The 22,679-nt window shown below is 41.5% G+C and overlaps 1 long non-coding RNA gene across 1 annotated transcript in view; it reads left to right on the top strand.

Annotated features, from left to right (window-relative positions):
- Positions 1-20,288, top strand: part of LOC134740667 (uncharacterized) — a 34,548-nt gene extending 14,260 nt beyond the window's left edge. The window contains exon 2 of the long non-coding RNA XR_010127828.1: positions 20,233-20,288. This is a non-coding gene — a long non-coding RNA (uncharacterized LOC134740667). The remainder of the gene's footprint in view (positions 1-20,232) is intronic.
- The last annotated feature ends 2,391 nt before the right edge of the window (positions 20,289-22,679 follow it).

The raw sequence follows: 22,679 nt of genomic DNA, 5'->3' as shown, positions 1-22,679 counted from the left end.
ATTATGGGGTTGTACACTATTGCCCTGTTCAAACAGTGGCTTCATATTATTGCCTCGGACCGAGCTTGTACACCCTGATAACGCTCAACCCAATAATACACGACCCAATAATTCGAATCCATTTAATAGACGCCGATTGTTGGCCGCATATTATTGGCCCGTACCGATAATGCTCGACCCAGGATTGCTCAACCCAAGAATGTACAGCCCAATAATTGGCGTCCACTTTCCGCTTCAGACCACAGACTATAAATATTTGACACATAGAGTGATATTCTAGGGATGGGGCGACGATTTTTAGGATTACGATTCAATAATGTTGCCATGCGCAAAAAAAAATTGTGTACGATTCATTAATGTTGCCATGCGCCAAAAAATAAGCACTGTGCTGGTTATTTCATAAAGACCCTCCACACTCGTGCGCGAATCGCGGAGCGAAGCCGCGAACGCGAGTGTGGAGTCGAGTGGCTAATCAGCGAAATCCACTCCACACTCGCGTTCGCGGCTTCGCGCCGCGTAGTCTGCAGCGGGCTTATAACATTTTAATGGCAAATATAATTATTATAAAGGGCCCTCCACACTCATGCGCGAATCGCGGCGCGAAGCCGCGAACGCGAGTGTGGAGCCTAGTTCGCCTTTAGTTCGCTGTTTAGCGAACTAGGCTCCACACTCGTGCTTGCGGCTTCGCGCCGTGATTCGCGCATGAGTGTGGAGGGCCCTTTATGATTATTGAACCCGTACCAGACTACGCGGCGCGAAGCCGCGAACGCGAGTGTAGAGTCGATTTCGCTGATTAGCGAACCTTGACCCCACACTCGCGTTCGCGGCTTCGCGCCGAGAGTCGCGTACGAGTGTGGAGGGGCTATAGGTTTTTTATGCATAAAAAAAAATATTTTCATTATTTTTAGGGAAGTTTAAAGCTACGTCTCACATTATTTGAGCGCTCTAAATTTAAAGGTCCCCCACACATGCGCGAATCACGGCGCAAAGCCACGAACGCGAGTGTGGAGTCTAGTTCGCTAATCAGCGAGCCCATGAATCTATAGTTTGTCAAAGGACTGTCTCATTTCAAACATAGACAGAGAGAATCATACTATCTTTGTCTTACACTAGTACTAGCACCTAAAAGAAAAGGATGAGTATAGTTTTTTTTGTTCTTATGTACTGACAATTTGGTTTGACCAACTATAGTATAAAACTGGATTAGGCAATAGTGGTGGGGGAACTGTCAGAACGGGATAGTCTTGAGTATTTTTCAGTAGGAGTAGCAGAGAAAACGTTATAATTGTTTGTCCTTGTTTCAGTCTCACATTTTTTTTAAATTCACCAACGTAAATTTGTATGGTACAAATTTACTCGACCAATCATATTGTCGCATTACTCGCATTGCGTATGTTATATTCCTCACGGGCGCACGCGGTCGGCCAATTCTATATGATCCTACCTTCTATGGGCGAGCCCAATTTAAAGGCTCCTGTACACCATGGCCCACTGTAGGCCATTTCAAGGGACGCATTTATGCGTTAGAGGGAGCAAGTGATATTCCTATCTCATTCCACCGCATAGCTGCGTCCCTTAGACTGGTCTACGCTGGGCCATGGTGTACAGGAACCTTAATCAGATTTGGCGAAAAATTGTCCCCGTCTGGACTGAAGTTAAGTATATTTTTAAAGTCATACAACACTACCGCACCAAGGTCGCGGTGCGGGGCGGTAGTGTGTTAGGTCTATTAGGTAGCTCATATATAGTTGATCAAACCAAATTGGCAGTAAATAAGAACCAAAAAAACTATACTCGTCCTTTTTTTTTGGGTGCTAGTACTTGTATGACAATGATAGTATGATTATCTCTGTCTATGTTTGAAATGAGACAGTCCTTTGACAAACTATAGTAGCCAAGTCTTTGATAGAGAAAGATAGTCTTATTGCGATTCCTATAAGAGGAAAGAGAAAATAGTGCCATGCTTTGTCCTTATCACCGATAGTTGATCAAACCAAATTGGCAGTAAATAAGAACCAAAAAAACTATACTCGTCCTTTTTTTTTGGGTGCTAGTACTTGTATGACAAAGATAGTATGATTATCTCTGTCTATGTTTGAAATGAGACAGTCCTTTGACAAACTATAGTAGCCAAGTCTTTGATAGAGAAAGATAGTCTTATTGCGATTCCTATAAGAGGAAAGAGAAAATAGTGCCATGCTTTGTCCTTATCACCGACCGGGTTTTTTTTCATGGTCGGGTTATGGCAGCATAGGTAGGAGGCGATGGCGAAATACCGTTTTTTTTTTATAAGAGTGAAAGAGAAAAAGGATTATGCTGCCATACATTAATCTGTCAATACATGAATATGTCTTTCTCTTACCCCTAGTTGCTCGGTTTCATGTCTATAACTACTATACTATGTCTAAAGCTCGCTCCAGACTACGCGGCGCGAAGCCGCAAACGTGAGTGTGGAGTCGATTTCGCTGATTAGCGAACTAGACTCCACACTCGCGTTCGCGGCTTCATGCCGCGATTCGCGCACGAGTGTGGAGGGCCCTTTATAGTAGCCATGTTTGGTGAGAATATTGAATGCCTACCGCGGAAACCGAAGTTCGTTATTGCAGGCAACTTTCTCTTTTACTCCAGTGAAGGCGTCATTAGGAGTGACAGAGAAAGATGCCCGCAATTCGCGAACTTCGGTGGGTACGGTGTTCACGAGGCCCTTTGAGTTAAGTTCATCACAGACGGAGCGATAATAAGGACGAGTCTACGCTACGCTACGCTAATCAGCGAACTAGGCTCCACACTCGAGTTCGCGGCTTCGCGCCGCGATTCGCGCATGAGTGTGGAGGGCCCATATATCGGCCGATACCGACAGAAATCTGCGAGTATCGCAAAGGACCACACACGCAACGATACCAAAATATATAATGTTGTTTAGCTATTTAGAGCGCTCAAATAAGGTCCCTCCACACTCATGCACGAATCACGACGCGAAATCGACTACACACTCGCGTTCACGGTTTCGCGCCGCGTAGTCTGGAGCGAGCTTAAAATGGCGGTGCGTCCGCACGGCTTGATATGATCGGTAAATTTTATCAGATTGGCGAAAAGTTATCCCCGTCTGTATCAAAGAATATAATACTCACTGTCTGTATAGACCTTTAGGTGCATTCCGGTGATAAAGGTCCCTCCAGACTATGTGCGCGAATCGCGGCGCGACTTCGCTGAGAACATGTCGCGACGTTGACGTATGACTCCACACTAGCAAACTTCACGGCTATTTCGCAGTTTGGTTCGCGTCAAGATGGCGGAACAGCATCAGCTGATCGAGTTTAACTGCTAGTTATCTATGGCATCATTCGTGATTTAGCTATTTTTCTATTTTGTTTTGTTGTAAAACCGTAAAATATAGCCGCTTTATATAATATAATTATTATTTGTCTTGCCACATATGAGTCAAAATAGTGTGTAATGGGAGTCTTTCCTAGTCCAGTTCGCGCTTCGCGTCTCCTTTGACGCGGGCTAATAAACAGACAAAAAACGGGGAACTAGGAGCGAAGGCGTGAACAATCTGCGAAATCGACGCCACACTTAAGGTGACGCCACACTTAAGGTCCCTCCACACTCATGCGCGAATCACGGCGCGAAGCCGCGAACGCGAGTGTGGAGGGCCCTTTACGTTCGCGGCTTTGCGCCGTGATTCGCGCATGAGTGTGGAGGGACCTTAAGAGGTTGTGGTATTGGTATTATGGAAGGTAGAGGTAAGGAAATGAATCTTCATGTATCAAAAAGTGACCGTAAAAAACAGTAAATAGGCGGCGCCACCATACACTGAAGTACCTAGACCATACACCTAGTATTTTATATAGATGTGCACCCGTGCGACCGTGAGGGACAGAACATACGCAATGCGACAAAATTAAAAACACGTTTTAACATTCCTGACAACATACCACAAATAACCTACGTAATTTCTAAATTAAATGATGTCTTTGACCATATTATAAAGAAGCCCAGCCTCTTCTGAGGCTGGACAAGCCAGGATACTATTGACCCTAGTAAAAGTTAGTCTGTTGTAGTTTTTTTAGAGAGCCACTATGAGGGTGGCATTTGTTTAAAACTTAAAACCCTCTATAAATAAATAAAGATAAAAAAAAACCTACGTAATTTAGTCGGGTTATTTGCTGGCCCTTCCGCATTTCATCTCTACATTATTATACCTCATAATGTTCATGTCATAAGGGCGCGAATGATTCGCGCATGAGTGTGGAGGGGCCTTATAGAGTCTCCTATATATTACAATACTCTTTGGTCACAGAGCCTACCTAGCGCCACCGGAGAGATTAGTAACTATTATTTAAAGCTCAAAGCGGACACTTTTGCAACAATTCTGCCATAAGAGATTGGCATCCTTTCTATACCATCCATAATTGGTATAGCCATTGCAGAGTGCTTTATGCATAAACCTGCATAAACCTAGCATTACATACGCGTGCGCCCGTGAGGGACAGAACATACGCAATGCGACAATATGATTGGTCGAGAAGATTTGTAGCCCACCATAAACCATACTAAATTTACAGTGCGGAATTAAAAAAACAGTTAAATCTCACTCCACACTCGTGCGCGAATCGCGGTGTGAAGCCGCAAACGCGAGTGTGGAGCGAGCGTCGCAGATCTGCGAAATCGACTCCACACTCGCGTTCGCGGCTTCGCGGCGGCGCCTTCAGCCTCCTCCAGACTACGCGGCGCGAAGCTCGCACGAGTGTGGAGGGCTTTCTGGAGCGGGCCCTACATTCATGGTTAAAACGTATGATGCCGTAAATGACTAAGGCCCCATTCGCACGAGAGCTTAAAAAGCGTTGCGTGTGGGACGCACCCATAAGTAAGAGCGAGAAAGCGATATCTCTTTCTCCTTCTTACTTATGGTTGCGTCACACACGCAACGCTTTTTAAGCTCTCATGCGTATGGGGCCCAACAGTTCGATCAGCTGATGCTTGTATATACTATGTCTATAGGGCCCTCCGCACTCGTGCGCGAAACGCGGCGCGAAGCCGCGAACGCGAGTGTGGAGTCTAGTTCGCAAATCAGCGAAATCGACTGCACACTCGCGTTCGCGGCTTCGCGCCGCGTAGTCTGGACCGGGCTTGTGCCGCAAACCAAACTGCGAAATCGCCGTGAAATTGTGCGAGTGTGAAATCATATGTAAACGTCGCGAATGTTCTCTCCGCGAAGTCGCGCCGCTAATATTCACGCACATAGTCTGGAGGGCGATAACGCAACGCTTTTAAACTGTCGTGCGTATGGGGTACTTTGATTAGGCCCCATAAGGACGAGAGTTTTTTTAACGCGCGTTAAAAAAGCGTTTAGCCCGCTCCAGGCTACGCGGCGCGAAGCCGCGAACGCGAGTGTGGAGTCGATTTCGCTGATTAGCGAACTAGACTCCACACTCGCGTTCGCGGCTTCGCGCCGCGATTCGCGCACGAGTGTGGAGGGCCCTTTTGAATGACACAAATGGAAACGTGTGTGTTTATTCACACGATGGCGGTAGCGCTTTTTATCAAGCGTTGTTGGATTTTCAACTTTAAATCGAATTTAGTGCGGGCAGATTCAAGCGCTTTTTTAACGCCCCATTCGTATGAGAGCTTAAAAAGTGTCGCGTTAAAACCTGAAGCCCTCCACACTCGTGCGTGAATCGCGGCGCGAAGCCGCAATCGCGACTGTGGAGTCTAGTTCGCTAATCAGCGAAATCGACTCCACACTCGCGTTCGCGTAGTCTGGAGCAATTTATCACTAAGGGTCCCTCCACACTCATGCGCGAATCACGGCGCGAAGCCGCGATATTCTAGTTTATCGCAAGAGCGATAGGGAGGCAGATAGCGAAATTTCGATTTTCGTCTTTCGTGGTAGATCCTCTGGTAGATAGGACTGCAATGTAGGAAGTGTGTGAGCTATATCCTACTCCGCAGTCCTGCAAGGCGGACTGCATTGTAAGAGTGTGACAACAGACTACTACACCGCACCGCGACCTTGGCCAAGAGCATGTCAGGCCATGCTCAATGTAGGGTTCCGTAGTTTTCCATCAGACACAATAGGCTAAACTAGAGCTATTAGTATAGAAGATTGTTAACAAAGGGATAAAATAAGACAAGGCAAATTTGCATAATCAGTACTTTATTAAGGTAATAAGAAGTATGGCCATGATTTTTTCCTTAGAACCTACTTTCAATATGAGACTTTGCATGACTTTGTACTTTCATAACGAAAAACATAAAAATGCAATATTTATGAAAAAACATATTTTAGGAAACTGCAACAATTTTAAAAGGATTTGTTAATTAAAGTACTCGTAAAAGAAATCAGCGGGATTGCCTCTAATTTTATAATATATTTTACTTTTTCGTTCTAAAACTGCCAATAGTCAACGGCATTACTCATTCAGCCAATGAAACTGTTTTAGAGAAATTAAATATAAATAACAATAATGAAGACGTGAGTGGATGAACGTGCTATGTCACATTTATCAGATTTTGATTTAAGGCGATAAATATGGATTTGAAGCTATTATAAATAAATAAATAAATATTATAGGCATTCTTAGGTACACAGATTGACTAAGTCCCACGGTAAGCCCAAGGAGGCTTGTGTTATGGGTACTCAGACAACGATATATATAATATATAAATACTTAAATACATAGAAAACACCCATGACTCAGGAAAAAATATCTGTGCTCATCACACAAATAAATGCCCTTACCGGGATTCGAACCCAGGACCATCGGCTTCACAGGCAGGGTCACTACCTGTTTACGGGTCTGACGGGTTTATATTAAAAATAACTCCAAATGTAAAAATATATGTGTTTAATATTTCTTGTGGAAAATGAGTAAGTGACGTTTGACATGCAAAAGCACAAAAGAAGCTACATTATCTTTTATATATAAACTACCAGCATCCGCGGAGGTGTGCTTTCTTGTGAACATGCCCCCGGGCGTTGAAAGCTTGCCTTTCAACCAAACTGCTCTACGCAGGAAGTAAGTACATCATAACAGCGGGCCGCCAAGTTACTGAATGTGAAGAGGTATCTTCTCTTCTACGAGCACAACGGCGTCAAGTTGCAGAGCGTGTGTATATCACTCAGGCTCTGGTGGAAGGTTCCAAAGCTTCTTTCATGATTTGACTGCTGCCGCAACTGCTCAATGCTGACGGACTGTGAGTGGCCAATGTAGCGTACTCCTCGAGGTCGTGAATCGATGCCGATGAAAGAAGACGGTCACCGATGGAGAGGTAGCAGCTACCTTGCAGCATCATTGAAATAAATGGCAGCAATATATTCTTCTGGGTGGGACGAAATTAAAGCCAGTGGGAAGTGGCAACCAAACCAGTGTTGAGGTCATTGACGATAAACATTATATTACAATACCCAGCTCTCATTAAATAATATGTGGTTGACTTTACCCCAGCTTCCTATGAAACTCCAATGTGAAGGACACGCAGAACTAACATTAGAAAATAATCGAATTCAATCGAATCGAAAGCATTAGCTTGCGAATTATAGCTGCGCTTATAGATAAGTCATTGTATGCACCCGTTGTATGTACAGTACAACTGAAATAATGAGTAATGCTAGCTAGTACTCGTAAATATATAACTAGTAAAGTCGCCTGCTAGCACTAGATGTACTTAGTACGAAAACATACGAAAAATGGCTAAGATATAACACTTTCACAAGAGCTTTTTTTATGACAGCCAAAGTAAGCTAGTACACTAATGAGTTTACATATTTAAAAACTTAACTAATAATAGCAGTGCTAGATTATTAGTATGTACCTAATAAGTAAAATCTTCAGAAGACATGGATTTTATTTTAACGTGAATGACGCCGAGTGAAAACCTTAGTGAAATATTTTCTATCTAAGTCGTTGTTGTTCGAGGAATAATGAGATTGTTTAGTGCAGACCTTTGCAGGCTGCTGATGGAACCGCGTGAGTTGGGTTCGAGTCTCATCGTCAAGCATTTCATTACTGGCGTAAGAGGTGACATTTGTGAAACAACAATTAATACGCGAAGGGGCCGATACTTGACCGCTGTTTGTTGGGCCTGCGACTGTATACCCTAGTTTAGTCTCAAACAGTATCGTCTGTCCATCGCTTAATTCAATTTTATGCGACCCTAACAAGTTCCAAAATAGGTCAGCCCCTATTAAAAAATCGACCTCGGAAGGTTTATGAAAGTTAGGATCAGCTAAACGGATGTTAGACGGAATATTCATTCGTGATATATCCATCCGTTGATAAGGCATCTCGTCAGATATCGAGGACAAAACAGAACAATTTAAATAAGTCGAGTAGGTGTCATCTAAGGATTTACTTGGCACCTGACACATTTTACCTACGTGACTTTAATTTGTTTATGCCTGTAATCGATTTATTTACTCGATTAGTATGTACATTTAACTGCTGACACATCTTCTCAGTCATAAAACAAGACGCACTGCCGTTATCCAAAACTGCTCTGGCTATGATCTCGCGATTGTCATGCCCATATACTTTAATTAATGCAGTAGTTAGTAGTCCGACATTTGGTTCAGATGCATTCAAGTGTGGAGTTGCTACTCGTATGCGAGCCGATAATGCAGGGACGGAGGCGGTAGCCGGCGCTGACGACGATGGCCGCTCGCACGAACTAAATTCCGTTTTTTGCGTATGCTCTGTGACATGAACGAGTGAATTATGCCTACGCTTACATATTCGACAGCCTGCCTTTGCAATGGTTTGCATAGTGATCACGTCGGAAGCAATTAAAACAAACTTTATAATTCGGCAGCAAATTAAGCCGCTCGATGTTGCTTAACGCGAGAAACTGAGAGCAGTTATTTAAGCTATGCTCACCATTACATTTCGGACATAATTGAGACTGAGAAGTGACACAGTGTTCAGTGGGTTGAGTAGAAAGCAAAACCCTATGTTTAGATACGATTTTAGCCGGCTGACTAGACTGACCGGCGCCTGAGGCGCTCGATAACTCTAAGGTTTCAATCAAATCTGCACGATTACGCATAAAAGTCATAAAATTATCAAATGAAATAGGTACATTCTTATCAAAGCTTCCTTTATGTTCTTCCCACTCACGAAATGTCGTAGTGTCTAATTTGTTGCTAATGATGTGAATAAGGAGCGTGTCCCACTGCTTGACAGGCTCGCCTAGGGATTCTAGGCATCTAAGATTTTTGTTTACTTGATCCACAAGCCGTTTTAAATGAACGGACGACTCCTTCGTGATCGGCTCAACGTTAAACAGCGCTGATACATGATTTTGCAGTAGTAACCTTTTGTTATCATACCGCTCACACAGGACTGTCCATGCTACCTCGTAATTGCTGTCAGAAAACTCAATAGAATTAATAACTAAGGCCGCAGATCCTTCCAACGATGCTCTTAAATAATGAAATTTATTTATCTTATCGATGTCATCATTAGAATGAATAAGACTTGTGAAAGTGTCTTGGAAACCCGAGGTACGTGTGGGCCCGCATATTGTAGGTGTTCGATGCTGGGACCATCGTGACCCGGGGATTTGCCTCCAGACATTTTCTTTATCGTTTTAGTGACATCCTCGGCGGTTATTTTTGTCCCGATCGCGATGGTCTCAGCCTCGCACCCTGCAAGTGATGGTCCTAGTGGTGAGCGAACCAAAAATTTATTTTTAAAAACCTCTGCAATCTGTTTGGGGTCACATACCATCGACACTCGCGGGACGACCAGGTTTAGTGTTCATCCTATTCGTACACTTCCAAAATTGCTTAAAATCCTTTTTAGAGTGAAATGATGCCAACTTATCGAGCTTGATTTGATCCTGGTTTTTTTGGCACCATTTCAATCGGGATTTAAACAACTTTCTGCTCTCAGTCATGGCATTACCACCCGGACCCGGACCCGAATTAGGTCTATCGTACCACATCCACGCTTGAAACATACGTCTGGCCTCCCCGTGAGCCTCGCGGACATATTTATTCCAACCTATAACAGCTTTATTTCTATTAGTAGCTCTAATGCTGTGTATTAGAGCTACTAATAACAGCTGAACGTCTCAAGTCTTCTATGATATTCATCTATCTATACATATAATAAAGCGGAAGAGGGTCGAAAGTCTGTACATGGAAGATATTCGAAAAAAAATTGCCTGGGGATACTTAGAATCGATAACAGAACACATTCCAACAGTTTTTAGAATTTTTGTCTGTTTATCTGTTTTCTAGTACCCGGATGGCACTTTTTTGGATTTTAAAGATCTTGTCGCGATCAGCTGCGGTACACCACAAATCGATACCGTAGGTTAGAATGGAATGAAAATATCCATAGTATGCTTTCTTTATATTATCTACAGACAGACTGGGAGCCAGCCTAGATAATGCATAGGCATAGGACGCTGAAGACAGCTTGTTACAAGTTTCATCTATATGTGACTCCCACGTTAGCCCCTCATCAATTACAAATCCTAAGTATTTTACGCTATCAACTTGCGGCACAAGTACATCGTTCAAACTTATGTTGTCGCGACGCTCTCATAATGAACACTATAGACAAGCAAATATACTAGACTACCATAATAGTCCAGAACGCCGCGACAATAGGAATAAATGGTATTGTATGTGAGGATTGAGGAGTGGTTAGTCCTACCTCACAGTCCAGTTGTAGTCTTGATAATCTGCTTCGCTCATCTGCCTTATGCACCATCTGTGGTTAAAAGGGTTTATATGAAATGACGCATCACTAAGTGTCTACCACTAAGTATGAGAGTTTAAACCTCTATCTTTTATGTCTATATGTTTCTAAGGATGATGGCATCTTCCATCAATCATAAATAAGTGTCAAATGATATCTATTAGTTACTATAACATATATAAGAACCATCTTACCCGGCCGGATGTAGGTTATATCGGCTACCAATGTAGCCGCCCTTCGCAAAGGGTGTACTCAGTACATGCATAATACGTGCTGATAAAGCTATACCAAGCGACCGTAGTCATCTCTGCACTCCTGCACAGGATAAAGGAGAACCTAGCAGCCAAGGCCACAGAACTCCTAGAGCCGGCCATCACTGTGGTCACTCTTACATATTGATAAAGGAGACGTCAGCAGCCGAAGCCACCTCTCTCCTACATAATCTATAAATTACCTAGTCCGCCTTACCTAAGATGGGCTCCAAAGAGCTTCCACGACCTTTATCGTGGCAAGCTCAATAACTCATAGGTACAAACTTACTGGATCCACGGATTGCTGCGTGGCAACCAGTAAGATGGCTATTAAATTATAAATCAAGATAATTGTACAATAGTATAAGACAATAGGTACAAAGCAGTAAACACTTAGCTTTCAGGTAAACCAGCCCATGTGGTCACCGACTCTGCGCGTCGCCTGTCTTGGCTCCTTGATAATAACACTTGTACTAGATCTATCTTCTTCTTCTATTGTAACGGCAAAATGGCCGTCCATAATGTTATGCAAACTTTTGTCCCATAGACAATATCTTATTTAAACCTTCGCGACACTGTCGAACCGATCCGACTTGACTCGATCGGATCGACTGTCGCGACATATGTCGAGCTTTGTGTTGTTAGTTTTGCGCAGCTGAAAGTGAATTATATTCGTTTTATCTACGTTTACTTTAGACACATACCATTGACTGTGAACCAGCGAGATATTAGTTTCATAACTTCTCCCAATTTGAATTTTAAGTCTAAGAAATTTTCTGCATTAACTATGATGCATGTATCGTCCGCGAACATAACATACTCTGGGCCGATACATGTTAGTGATGGGCAGCGGTAACATTCCCGCTACCAGTAAGTTTCCATTTGGGAATGTTACTAGTAAGTTACCAATGTTACCAGTAACATTCCCAAAAGCCGGTAACATACGAAACTGACGATAGTGATGACTTAATGAGATAAAATAAGGTTCAAAACTTATTTTTTTAGTACAACATACTCAAAAATATGTCCCATAGTTCTTAATTCGCTGACATAAGAGCTATGGGATCAATTTTATAAATTTGGTATACAGATAGTGAGTACCGGGGAAGGACATAGGATACTTTTTTATCCCAGAACTCACCCCTTAAGGGGATGGAAAGGGGAGTTGACATTTGTATGGGGAATCAATAACCGCTGAACCGATTTAGATGAAGTTTGGTATGGAGATAATTTGAGTCCTGGGGAAGGACATAGGATAGATATTCGCGGGCTTGGTTTCCGCAACTCGACGTCTTACTATTGCGCCTATTTTGCGTGAGGGACATAGGATAGGTTTTACCCTAGAAATCAACCCTAAAGGGGGTGAAAAGGGGAGTGGAAATTTGTATGGAACCCAATAAAACCGATTTAGATGAAATTTGATATGTAGAAGTCTTAATTGTTGGGGAGGGTGTAGTGTAGAGTAGTTTTTATTCCCGAAGTCATCCTGTTCTCTTCTCCACTCTTCTAACACTCACTCAAAGTGCCGCTGGTAATGTATGATGGAGGCAGCTCAAGACCTGGAACACCTGGAGTGCTCCTGGGTGCAACGGGTCAGGGGTAACAATCGCTCAACGTGCTGCTGGTAGTATACGATGGATAAAGCTCAAGACAATGTGGAGTGCTACTGGGAGCAAAGGGTCAGGGGTAACACTCGCTCAACGTGACGCTGGTTGTATATGATGAGGAAAGCTCGAGACCTGGAACACCTGGAGTGCTGCTGGGTGCAACGGATCAGGGGTAACACTCGCTCAACGTACCGCTGGTAATGTATTGAGGAAAGCTCAAGACCTGGAACACCTGGAGTGCTGCTGGGTGCAACGGATCAGGGGTAACACTCGCTCAACGTACCGCTGGTAGTGTGTTATGGGAAAAGCTCAAGATCTGGAACACCTGGAGTGCTGCTGGGTACAAAAGGTCAGGGGTAACACTCGCTCAACGTGTCGTTGGTAGTGTATGATGGAGATAGCTCAAGACTTGGAACACCTGGAGTGCTGCTGGATGTACCTGATGAGGGTAAAACTCCTTTAATCTGAAGTTGGTAGAGTATGCTGTAGGCAGGTTAAGTTCTCCAAGACCTGGATCACCTGGAGGTCTGCCAGATGAAGCAGACGTCTGAGCTACCACACGCTTAACGTGCAGTAGATACTGTTTACTGTAATCAGGTTGAATTTTCCAAGACGTAACACCGGGAGGTGGCTTCCCATGGGTCACTGATCTCCCACCAGGGGGCTACCACAAGCTGAATGTTCAGCGGGTAAAATTTAGGTAGTAAAAAGGGGTGGAAGTTGTATGGGGAAACAATAAATCTAGCTGATTGTTTAAAAATAAGCTACCCAAATTACTAATTCCACGCAGACGAAATCGCGGGCGAAAGCTAGTATTTTATATGAAACTGTGATCATCATTTATTATCCCTTAGTCTACTACAAGTACTCTAATTTCAAATTTGATTAATTAATATAAAATCGAAATTCCAACAACTCAAAAATGACGTTTGCCACTTGAAACGTTATACAAAACTAACTTTTGCCCGCGGCTTCGCCCGCGTGATTTAAGAATCTATGTCGTTTTGTCTAATGTACAGGGTGCGGGGGAGGCAGGGGAAGGAGAAAATATGGTTTTATAACGACTTACAAAAGATGGTTTATACGGTATATGGTTCGTAGGTAGAATACATATATATGTACTTACGATGTTTTGCATTTTACTTAGAATGGAAACCTAAACTTATAAGAAGCAAATAGACAACCACCTTCTTGTAGTACCTTGAACGTATTCATTACGGATGCAGGAAGTTTCCCGATGACTTACTCCTTCCGCCCCGTCCGTCCCGCCGCGCCGCCCGCACTCGCCTAGGTACCGATTGACGACGATCGAGATGGCACCAAATACAAATTTAAAAATCTATTAGGATAACGCGGGTCTCCATACCTCAAAAGCAAAATTAGAACCCTTATAGGATCACGTGTGGCTGTCTGTCGGTCCGTCTGTTACAATCGATTTGCTCCGAAACTACTGGACCGTTTGAATTGCAATTTGGCACAAATACGAGTACTTTCAAGAATTTTCATGGGCACATTATTCAATTTCAAAATCGATGCGATTTTCGTAATTAACGTCCCAAAAAACCATAAAAACGACACCCATATTGATATTTAGACATTTCAACCCCATTGCACCCCAACAGGGGAGATGGTATTTCACGTCCGTCACGTTGGATTTTAAAATCGTTCTTGTTTTCCTAATTAGCAACCCGATAAACCATAGAAACAATACCCATGTTGATTTTCAGACTTTGTCACCACATTTCCCCCTATTAGGGGGGAATTTGCAAAAAAACCTGTAACACGTGTTTATTCATTTATCGTTAGGAATACTCCTGTGAAGTTTCGAATATAATAGTCTAACTAATCTTGTTTCCCCATACAAACTTTGAACCCCCATTTAACCCCCTTGGGGGGTGAATTTTGAAAAAATCATTTCTTAGTGCACCCCTAGACCTTATAAGAAACCTAGGTGCCAAATTTGAAATCTCTAGAACCAGCGGTTTGGGTTGTGTGTTGATATGTCAGTCAGGCAGTCAGTCAATCAGTCAGTCAGTTTCTTCTTTTATATATTTAGATGTTGATTGGTTTATTCTAATAATTAAACTAATTTATACACATATTTTCTTTTACTTTATACAGTTAAGCATTATTTTAATCATTATTTCCAGATAGTAATGTTCCCAGTAACTTTGGAAAAATACCTGGTAATATTGGGAATGTTACCGGTAACATTGGGAATTTACTCTCTCAGAGATTCCTTGACTGTTTTATGACTGTAAATAATAGCATTATTATTTTCTTAAGTATTTAACACGAAAAAAGCATATACAATTCTAATAATTTTTTCAAAGTTACCCAATGTTACCGATCTGGGTAATGTTACTGGTAGCATTACCGGGAATATTCCCACTTTTGAGTAAGTTACTGGTAACGACCCATCACTGATGCGATGCTGATGTGATATCATTGACGAGCAAAAGAAACAGGTAATTTCCCATTGTCGAACCTTGGGGAACAGCAGCATAAGCCATGGTTTCCAGCTTAGACTTTGCATTTAAAACGTAGGTACACTGCTTACGATTCCTTAAAAATGATTCAATTAATTTGTGAAATTGGCCTTCGATACCGTATCGAGATTTGATGTATATTAACCATACCATAGCTATGTCCCTTCGTTTGACTTTTTTTGATTAATATTGTGAAAATTAGAAGCGAAAAACAAAATCTATCAAATTTGTGAATGCTCCTAACTTATAACAATTAAAAATTCGAAAAAAATCAAACGTAGGTGTAGCTGATACCAATGAGTGCTATTGTTTTTTTGCTCACCAGTTGGCGCCTCTGTTGATGGTGGTCCAAAAGACTAAAGAACAGCTGTCAGTCATTGAAGTGACATTTGACATTTCGAACTATGGAAAAGACCACCATCTACACTAGCGCCCCTAGCGGCGAATTCATACGCGTTAGCCCTCATTGTGTCAAAATATTTTTAAATAGAGGGTATTTGACTACTAGTCAAATCAGTTTCTTTTTCCGAACTGTCAAAACGATTTTGCTACTATGGAATTTATATGGGTCTTCCGGTTCGAGCGCCATCTTGATAGTTAGCATCGTGATTAATTACTTTGTTTTTTGCTTATTAATATTGTTTAAAGTGTAATATCGATAGCTTATTATACAGTAAACTAATGTGGTAGTGTGCAGTGAATGGAGAATTAATTTTGAAGCGCGTTTAACCAACATCTTGGAGTCAACGGCCGGTAGTCCACGTGCTTCTTGTAAAGTCTAGCTATCGATTTACAAGAGCTAACAAATCACCGTACACTGTCTTGTACAACCGTACAATTTTTGTCGTTTGTAAACCTCTCAATACCTTGATACTGGCGAAATAGTCCCACTGGGCTGAAGCCATAATTTTAAAAGAAGAAGAAGAAGAATTTATATGAAACACTAGCGAGTGTGGAATCTCGTTCGCCAATCAGCGAAATCGACTCCATTGGGGGAGCTTTACAACGACCGTCGTGTATGATCGTGCGAACACTGCTTAATAAAATCAAAGATATAGCTGGTCAAGCAAATCTTGTCAGTAGAAAAAGGCGCGAAATTCAAATTTTCTATGGGACGACATCCCTTCGCGCCTACATTTTTTAAATTTGCCGCCTTTTTGTACTGACAGGATTTGCTTGACCAGCTATATACACACGGTGCCCATGAGGAAAGGGAAAAAATTGAACTACGCATTCCTGGGGTCATAACGAGTAATAAATGTTATTACAACCTAGGTCGAAGAATTATGCATTTTAATTTTTAAAATTTTTCATACATAATAAATACATAATGTTTGCTTCTCTAGTATAAAAGTGCCTTAGGACGAGCTGGCAACGTTTATTATTGCTATCTCTTTTTATATTTTTACGAGGCAATGATGGAGGCATGATGGAATGGAGGCAATGTCATGAAGACTTTTTTGGGCATAGATTATTCAAAGCCGGCAACAATTACCCCACTGAATATTTAATCAAAAGGTTGGTTAATACAAAAATACGAATACGAATTATGACGTCTCTTCGTCTTTCTTGCTTCCTGTTTTGTAATATGAGTTAAGCATGAGGCGATTATCCACTAGATGAATCGTCTAAAGTTAATACAAATTAAAAATCTTTACTTACACATCACGTAACAGAATAAGTTTCAAAGATTTGAAACTGCAGCAGCGCAGAATGAGAATCTTAAGGGGGAAATTCAAAAAGCTAGTGGGGGTAACCTCGGTCAACATCGGGTTTCTAGGAGCGACGAAGGACCCCACTACACGGATCAGAAGTCAAACTGCGGTCCGCAATTTTTGCAAACGGAACTTCACTGAGAGTTCGGTCTATTAATTTATTATGTTCATGTCAATTTTATATAAATAAAACTGTAAAGTATAGCAAACATCGTTTATTTTATTTTTTTAATAGGCGTATTGACAGAATGTCATAATGAACCAAAAAGCAAGTATTGCTTCAATTTTTTTTTAATGGCTGAATGCCATGATGCTGTGTCACAAATATATGTGAAATGGAAATTAAAAAAAAAAATAGCCACAACCGAATACAGAACCTCCTCCTTCTATGAAATTGAAGTCGGTTAAAAAGAGCTACTTTCCGGCCTAGGTCTGCAACTATGTACGAAATTTAATTAAATTCCTCTCGTCTGGCCGCACCCGAGACGTGATACTTTCCAGCCTAATATGAAGAACATAATATCAATATTTCATTGCATGTTTGAGAAATAGTACATTATTGCAGAGGCCGGGACAGGGCAATTTGTGGACCTTATCACTAAGACTCCACTGTCCATCTGTCTGTCTGTCACCAGGCTGTATCTCGTGAACCGTGATCGCTAGACAGTTGTAATTTTCACAGATGATGTATTTCTGTTGCCGCTATAATAACAAAAAAAAATAATGGGGCCGTTTGCCGTTTATTGCGTAATGGTACGGAACCCTTCGTGTGCGAGTCCGACTCGCACTTGGCCGGTTTTTTGCTTCATCATCTAAACGGCAAATGGCGGCCACTTTTTCCGTTTAGCTAAAGAAGGCAAAGGTAAGTAATATAAAACTATACGCATCACAAATAATCTTCATCTTCTCAAATGTTTTTTTCGCCCAAGTCAATAATCTGTTATAGATGGAATCATATCAATTGAGCTAATGCACTTACCTGTTTACTCAAAGAGTCTCAAGAATACAATGCCATTAAGTGGTAAACCACAAATTAGGATAACTACCTCGTAGTAAAAGCAGATTATAACCGCCTTGATATGTTAGTATAGATTAACGACTCTATTTTTTAAATAGGCTACAAAATACACTAACTAAATAATGGCTAACATAACTTTATTTGCATTTTACAACCGTCGACACCCAAAACGAATGCACTCTGTAGAAAACCATATGTTACAACATGTTTTTATTTTAGACCATTTTAACCCCATTCAACAAGGAATAAGGTTAAAATAGTAGATTGTGTTACAAGGGAGCAAAATGACATATTTACGGCGAGGGCGTACATTGAATCTTAAACAAAGCGAAGGTTTCTATAATAGAATCCCGAGAGTAACGAAGATTCTAAAGTAGAATCCTGAGCGTAGTGAGGGATTCAAGTGTGTTACGCCCAAGATGGAAATAATTTTGCTACCATGTGACACATACTGCTTTTCACATCACCTATGAGGTAATTATGATGTTTAAAAATATTATTTAAGCTAAAAAAATAATGTGCAATTGTTTTTAAATAGTGTCCTAGAACAGAAAAGTGTTACTTTGATCCCTCCTAGCAGGGAAGAAAAGTGCCACTTTGATCCCTCCTAGCAGGGAAGAAAAACCCTTTTTCGAATTGGTGATGTGAAAATTGAATATACATGCAATGCACTTCTAACTTATTTTGTAAGTAACTAGTTGGCGTGGCGGCTACGAGAACAAAAGCGGATAATAGTATTGTAATAATACGATGCCATTGTTAGTACAGGTGAGTGCATTAGCTCAGTTGATATGATTGGATCTATAAACAAAAGCCATTGTCTCTATTGTAACGGGCTCCAAGCTTCCAACTTTGGCACGTGGCAAAGCAACATTGCCGTTTAATAAGCAACTGAATCGCGATAGTACTAAAGTTGAAATCTTACGAGCGCTGTGTATTCTCGCCTATATCGGGGTGGTCGACCGAACCATCCACATTACGCAACCGTGTTATCTTGAATGAGCTGTCAAAAAGATTTGAACTATAGTACTATCGCGATTCAGTTGCTTTTTAAACGGCATTGTTGCTTTGCCACGTGCCCAAGTTGGAAGCTTAGAGCCCGTCACAATAGAGACAATGGTTTTTGTTTAACAGATTACTTAGGTTTATAATGTATTCTTAGGCTAAAAAATGATTTGAGAAGATGAAGACTATAATTAGATTATAAATTGGGAAATAAAAAGGGCAAGAATTTTGTTATAGGTACTGATTTATACAGAAATTAATTGGTAGACAAACCAATCAAAATAATCTTAGAAAGAAAAGTCGTGAAAGTGAGAGTGAGAGTCGGACTCGCGCACGAAGGGTTCCGTACCATTATCTATTGTTTTTAGTATTTATTGTTATGGCGGCAACGGTTGTATTCACATTTGTCAAGGCTTCACGTGACGGCCGCCACACATCAGGCGGGGGCGCGGACGGGGATGGGAGTAATCTATATTATGATATTCCCATCTGTGCCCTTGGGGACTTGGGAATATACAGAGATAAAAAGGTAAAATAAAAATGTTAGCCTAGCTAGGTCCATCGTATTGTCATGTCAATTGGAGATCTAACACCGGTTGTCGTTTTTGAAGAAGGTGGAGACACGGCGGGCGCCGGTAGAGTTGTAGAGGGCGCTGGTGTCCGCTCTGCAGGGGCGAGGGACGGGGCGGGGGCGTAGGGGGCCGCGCTGGTCCCACTGCTGCTGGAGGTTGCCTGTAAATGATAGGATCGGTATCAGATGCAGTAGACGTGATTGCGGACAGTGTTGGTGGATTTGGTCAAAAACTTTTAATTTATTTAAATAATAGCCGTGTATAGTTTTTACAAGAATTCATTTTAATTTAAAAACCGGTCAAGTGCGCGTCGGACTCGCTCACGTAGGGTTCCGTACCATTATGCCAAAAACGGCAATAAATCACGTTTGTTGTATGGGAGCCCCACTTAAATATTTATTTTATTCTGTCGTTAGTATTTGTTGTTATAGCGGCAACAGAAATACATCATCTGTGAAAATTTCAACTGTCTAGCGATAACGGTTCATGAGATACAGCCTGGTGACAGACAGACAGACGGGCAGACAGACGGACAGCGGAGTCTTAGTAATAGGGTCCCGTTTTTAGGGTTCCGTAGCCAAATGGCAAAAAACGGAACCCTTATAGATTTGTCATGTCTGTCTGTCTGTCCGTCCGTATGTCACAGAATATTTTTAATTAATTCTCTGAAACTATAAGAACTATACTGTTGAAACTTGGTAAGTAGATGTATTCTGTGAACCGCATTAAGATTTTCACACAAAAATATAAAAAAAACAATAAATTATGGGGGCTCCCCATACTTGGAACTGAAACTCAAAATTTTTTTTCATCCAACCCATACGTGTTTGATCTATGGATAGGTCTTCAAAAATGATATTGAGGTTTCTAATATCATTTTTTTTCTAAACTGAATAGTTTGCGCGAGAGACACTTCCAAAGTGGTAAAATGTGTGCCCCCCCCCCCTGTAACTTCTAAAATAAGAGAATGATAAAACTGAAAAAAATATATGATATACATGCAAACTTCCACCGAAAATTGGTTTGAACGAGATCTGGTAAGTAGTTTTTTTTAATACGTCATAAATCGTAAACCGCAATTTACCTTTCACTCACGTTTCGCATAAAAAATACATTGTTAAATGATGTAATGTACGGAACCCTCGGTGCGCTGGTCAGACTCGCACTTGGCCGGTTTTTACTCCTTTTCTTTTAATACACTTGATGATTTTGGTTGTCGTTTAAGTGTTTATATAAAAAACGTATTATTGATGTTTTAACACTCCCTACAAACTAAGTACTTCTTTTAGTTTCTTACACTGTATTCCAAGTACCTACCCAACATATTATGCATAATCAACCATTCTATGTTGTTGTTGACACCGGTAGTCCTTAAGACTGACGGTGATTAGTTTGACTCTGAATGAACATTATTCATGTTAATTAGTGGTAAGCGGTGTGGGCCACACATATTGTAGACATTGTAGTAATTAGTATAATATGTATTACTTGTAGTGGCTGTTTGTGTACCTAAATAAATTGAAAAAAAACGGTGCCGAGGTGTGGGCCCGTGCGGCCGATTCTCGAGTGCGAGTTTCTCGCACGTTTTGGGTCGAGAAATCGTATGACATTATCGTATGCAATAATAGCTAGGCGAGTATCGTATAAAAATGTTTACATTCATGCGAGAAATATAAACTCGCCTACGATAATGTCATTCGATGATACTCGCACGGAGATTATCGCCAGGCGAAATAGTTTACACGAGGAGCCGCATTCTAGAGAGATATTTGCTTACGATTTCTCGACTCGTCTAAACTCGTTCTCGTATGACATTTTTTCACGTACGTGCGAGTATCGCACGAACTCGCACGAATCGGTCCGAGCCGATTTTCATACGAGTTTTGCCAGTCAACTTAAGTGATTAGTTGCTAATCATTTACCACTAGGTATACGTATAATGTAAATATTAGTAATAACAGCCTCTTGCAATGCACTCATGATGACGACTGAAAAGCATATAAACTCGAAATACGATTCTCGCATTTAAGTTTTGTTTACACGGAGACATCCAATCATCAAAGGCGAGGAGATTATCGCCCCTACTTGTACGATATCGTACGTAAAGTTTACATCATGCCATATTTTTTTTCGTGCTACGATAATCGCATGGTCGAGGCGAGAAACTCGCACCATGTAAATGGGCCTTAAACACAAGCTTTCAAAGTCAGAGCGTCCTCCGTACATTATGGGCCCGTCCGTGTATAACAGACTACCCGCAGCGGTCAGAGATGCAGCATCCACAGCTATTTTTTTAAATGTAGACTGCGAAAGTGGCTCCTAAATTTAGCTTTGTACAGCGTCGAGAAGTTTTTTGAACTACCGTACACATAAGTTATCAATGTACTTAATACACGCTGTGTTAACTTATAATGTTACGATCGCATTGTAATGAATAATAAATATGTATAATTAATAATCTGTATGAATAATTTCGTTTGATATATTGGCTTACATTTGTACCTATTGTGACTTGTAACTTCGGCGTACATCGGTAAATAAAGATTTGTTTTTGTGTTTGTAATCCTTTATCATCGTATTTTCACGGAAACGTTGGTATTCGTCATGCTACTTCAGTCAAGACTGACTGAAATAGCATGACACGTTCGTACGTTTCCGTGAAAATACGATAAATAAATTAATAAACATTACAGGGACATTCTTACACAGATTGACTAATCCCACATACAAAACATCCATGACTCAGGTACAAATAGCTGTGCCCATCACTCGGGACATTATCGGGATTCGAACTCAGGACCATCGACTTCATAGACAGGATCACCACCCACTAGGCCAACCAAGCCCCCATGGGCCGGCTCAGCCGGCTGCCGGGGGCGCAGTCGAATGCTGATAGTGATCCTGCGGCGCTCCTCTACAAGGCGGAGTCGATATTCGTTGGTGGTTTTAGACGGTAGTCCTACGTTAAAAAAAAAAAAGGCCAACCAAGCCGGTCGTCAAAATGGTAAAGGATTATGCACTACACCTGTAATCTACCCCGTGAACTTGAGTAATACCTACCTCTGGTAACAAGGCGAGTAAGAGTATTGTGTCTATCAGTTTTTGAGAGACGTCATCATGCTCGCTTGTATAACTATTCGCATCTTCCCCTGCAACTGGCGACTGGCACCTGGCACGAAGACGTCAGACGGCGACTCAGCAGAGACTCATTCTGGCTGCCTGTATCCAGTGTTGGCCGAACGTTAATTGCAATTAACCATTAACCAGTACAAATTGAACCGTAAACCGTAACGGACAGTTACAGTTTACG

The sequence above is a fragment of the Cydia strobilella genome, chromosome 4, assembly GCF_947568885.1.
Source record: "Cydia strobilella chromosome 4, ilCydStro3.1, whole genome shotgun sequence".
Taxonomy (NCBI): Eukaryota; Metazoa; Arthropoda; class Insecta; order Lepidoptera; family Tortricidae; genus Cydia; species Cydia strobilella.
This window is presented reverse-complemented; position numbering and strand designations above follow the sequence as displayed.